Source organism: Crocuta crocuta, unplaced genomic scaffold (genome assembly GCF_008692635.1).
Source record: "Crocuta crocuta isolate KB4526 unplaced genomic scaffold, BGI_CrCroc_1.0 scaffold26, whole genome shotgun sequence".
NCBI lineage: Eukaryota > Metazoa > Chordata > Mammalia > Carnivora > Hyaenidae > Crocuta > Crocuta crocuta.
Genome location: NW_027532249.1, coordinates 5,676,086 through 5,680,587, shown reverse-complemented (window position 1 = coordinate 5,680,587; position 4,502 = coordinate 5,676,086).

Sequence of the window (4,502 nt, the reverse complement as noted above, 5' to 3'; positions counted from 1 at the left end):
GCCAGCTTGATGACAGCCTCCCTCTGGACGCTTGTGGCTGGTGCTGGCAAGACCCCTCTGTTCTGCCTCTCGGGGCCCAGAGTTGGTAGGGGTATGAGCTCCCTGTGCCATGGCCCCACCAGTGCGTGAGGCCCAGTAGGAGAGAACAAAGAGACATGAAGAGGGAGCAGGAAAGCCAGAGATTCAAGCTCTGGTTCATATGTCCTCAGCTTATCTCTGCCTTACATAGCATGTGAGCCAAGGCCCCCATTTCTGCTTAAGCAAACTTGAGCAGAGGAAGAGAACCCAGCTAGTACACGGACCTGTTATTATTTTGTCCATTTAGCAGATGAAGACTCTCAAGCTCAGAGAGAGGAAGTATTTGCCCAAGGCTCCACTCTGATGGGGGTCAGAGCCGGCCTGGGCCCTGGTGTTTGCTCACAACCCCTGCTCTCAACACCATGGCCCTGTGAGTCCTCTAGGGACAGCTCTGAGCCCCTCCCTCTGTCCCAGCAAATTATATCTGCTCTGTAGGAAAATCATACCATCCTGGAAACCTGGTGGATAAATTGAATAGAGGTGTAGGGAGTGGAGGTGGGGGGCAGGTAGGGATCGACGGTAGGAAAGAAGAATCTGCCAATCTGGATCTCAGATGACATGGCTTACAGGAAGCAGGATACTCTGGGCTTCTTAACATTTCCTGCAAAACTTTTCTCTAGGCGGTGTGTGTTGGGGCTTCTATGGGCTTGAAGGGTGGTGAAGCACAATGCTGGCCTCTCTTGATCATTTCTCTGTATGCCGAGGACTCTTCCCCAGAGGAAGGAAAATGGGGCTCAGCTGTCTGCCATGGCCCCATCTGTATCATACCCTGGGAACACAAAGTGAAGAAGTAAAACAGAAAAAAAAAAAAAAGCTGGGTTTTAGACCTAAGAGCCCTTGAAAAGGCAACAAAAACATTTAGATTATTTTCATTTTCTCAAAAATAAAAAAACTCACCAGGGGTGTTTAAAATGGCATATACAAAGGTGGCTCTAAATCCATCCATCAGCAGCTGCAAAACGCAGAAAGACTGAAGGAGAGTAAAATCTCCCAAAAGAAGGGATGATTCACTTGCTCTCTATATAGACAGTTTGCTATGTCATTTAACACCTGCAAATATGTCTACTAAGGAGCGCTGCTAAGGTCAGATTGGATAAAATATATTTGGGTGCAGTCAGATCAATTCGTGTTCAAAAGACCTTCCAGGTGAATCCCTGCTTGTTGTCCTGAGGCTGAAGCATTCTGGGGAAATCTGGTGGGTCCAGGTTTGGATCTGTGGGTTTACTAGGTGTTCATGCCGAGCGGAAGGGAATCTGCTCTATGTTTACGCCATCCTGCCCTGCAATACACAGAGAATCTAGGAAAATCTGCACAAAGGCTGCTTACGTGCACAGCAAAAATGGACTCTGGCACAAGGAGGAATTCTTCTGTGTCTTTTGTAGTTTTCTTAGCACTCCCCGCCAAGCATTCTCTGCTCCCCACCATCATGGCGGCTAAGGAACCCACGGCTCTCCCTCAACTATTTGCTTGGCTTTTCCCCAACCTTAACTCCTACTTGACTTCATCCACACCAGATAGGAAGATTGACGTGAGGGGCAGGATCCGGGGACTGGTATGGAAGAGCACAGTGTCCTTTATTAAGTATCTGGGTTCCTCAACTTTTTGTGCCTTCATTTCCCCAACTATGAACTTTTGAGGTAACAAAAGTTAACTAGGTTGCTATGAAGATTGACAGAACTAATCAAGACAAAGCAATTAGGTGCTTGGGTCACGGTTAACACCCAGTAGAGGTAGTGATAATATTATCATTTTTCTCAAAAGCCATTTTTCTTTATTTCCCACTTTTGCTTCAAAAACTTGTCATCGTTTCTAGGTCTTCATTCAGCTGTATAGTATTCCAAGCTATGTCACTATCTCTAAATGTCTCTGACCTAATTTCTCACTTCTGTCCTAATTTGCATCCTGGAGATCCACTGACGTCTATATGCCCTCATTCAATGTTTGCAGAATTTCCAGTTTGTGCCCGGTGCTGTGCTAAGTGAAGCAAAATAAAATGAGTCACAGTATCCTTTTCTCCCTGGAGATAACAAAGCTCTCCCCCACTGTTCTGCTTTATTAAAAGTCACTGGTGGTCTCTGTTTCTTGTTTTTTATTGATATGTGGTATAGAACTCTGCTCTCCACTGTGGAAAGAGGTGTGCTGTGGACCACAATGGTAAAAACACGTGACTGGATAGAAGAATTGTAAGAATGTAGCTCAGTGGCTATGTCATGCCCTGAGCATGTATTCATTTCTCAAGATGGCCAAAGAGTGTGACATCGGAGTTCTGGTGTTGAAGTTTAATTTGGGATTCAACTGAAGTTTACAAAGAAGCCACAGTCCACAGAGGCACATTGACTGCGTATCAAGGCTGTGGCCTTGGATCTTGACCGGTGGTCTCGGATAAGGACGGAGGTGGCAGGCCCGTGCCCTCAGGGTACACAGCACTCCGCTTACCGCAGTATCTGTGCCTTCATGTGCCTGTCTCCCGATTAGCTGCTGGGCCCCATAAGTACAGGGACCCTGTCCGATTGACTGTGATGCTTCCGGCACTGTAAAACTAAGCTCATGGACCAAAAAGGTTGAACACACCCATTGGTCTCAGAGAAACACTGTCGGCTCCTATGAAAGGGCAGGGGAAGTATCATTTCCTCAAAATGATTCCATGAGAAAATAGAGCTGCCATGTTTGTTTCTTACATCTGCTCAAGGATGGAATATGGGATTTGCCATTCATGAGAGCAGAGAACACACATTTACATCTAACCCAACGCCTCTACGGTGGAATGGGTACACCTAAGACATACACCATGACCACTGGGTGAGAGAAGAAAGGATAGGGATTTTATATTTAACTTAACGTCAGCTGTTAAACATGTATATTTTATAATGTTCCTAATCTTTTACCACAATAGGACATGTAAATAATATAGAATATATGTGTATCTGTTGAGGACGCTTAACATCTATTATGGAGATGGGTATAATACGGAGGTTTGGGAAGTATGGATCTGAATATTTATATTCAGCATCTGAATTGTATAACTTCTGAATGAGTATTAATAAGCGCCTAAATACATGTATGATGTCACTTGTGATTTGCCCATGGTTCTTCCCAGTCTTGGGTCAATTTCCTCTTCCTAGGAAGGGTAAACATGAATTTCATAGGTGAACAGGTGGGTGAGGGGGTGAGGATAGGCCTACGGGTGGTCCCTGTGTGAGTGCCAGGGATTCTCAGAACCCTTTGAAACAATACAGAACATACCCCTAAAAGATTAAAAACCACTGATCTAATGAATATTGGAGGACATTTTTAGGGAAATTTTTATCAGCTAATATAATTAAAAATGCTTAGAGGCATTTTATTCTTCTTTATTATTCTTCAGGTAATATTTATTGATTATGATGACCATTCAGGTAACAAGATTATGCCATTGTAGGACATTATGCCATTGTCCAATTGTAGGACAATTGGAACAGAAAAGCACCCCCCCACCCCAAAGTGGGGATTTTTATATGAAGGAGAAATAGGAACAACATGAAGATGATTAGGGAATTGGATTTTCTCTTTGCCATAAATGCAATTCAATCCTAAATCACACGTTGTAATGTTTAACACCGATTGGTATTTCTTTAGCATTTAGACACTTACTGACATTATTTGACTTTGAGAACCTTGGCCGAAGATGATATGCTTTCAATTCATCTATTTATTCAGCATAGCAAATGGACTCCAAGGCCTAGCAAAGTTTCTCACTCAAAATGGGTTACCTTAAAATACTTGTCCCAGTGAATGCTTCCCCTCGCCTGAGCTCAAGGAGCCTTGAATATGGAGGTCATACTGCATGAATGTGATCTATATTCCCAGATACCAGTGCAGGTCAAGAGGCTGGGGAATCTTCTACTCAGTCCCCAATGCCTTGTCTCCCTCTCTGTTAAAATTTCAGCAGCAAAAAACCACACACATCATGATAAAGCCATCTTGATGATAAACAGTGGTCTTAATTGGTATTAAAGGATATTTATGTTGGGATGACTAAGTTAAAACCCCTAACTGATTGGAGCATTTGAGTAATAGAATCCACGGAGTCCCATTAGTATTGCATTGACATATTAGCTTATCTTTGTACTTGATGGCGAGAGGATACGGATGAGAGCCTTGCACTGTAGCACATCCAGGGTAAGATTTCTGACCTTAGATTTATGTTATCTACAGCAACAAGCCCAGCTGCCTACTTCATGGTCTGAATTACAGATTTTCCATTTAGCCGGACAACATGAATCTGCTGCCACGATTATGTCTGCAATTACAACCCCCTTGAGTGCCCCCAGCATTCTAATGCACTTGTTTATTTTAGCCTTTGGCTTTCCCTTCAAGTAAAAGCGCCTGCTTCCTCACCCCTGGAAGGTGCTGCACCTCGTTTCTCGACACTCAGCAGAGCTGTC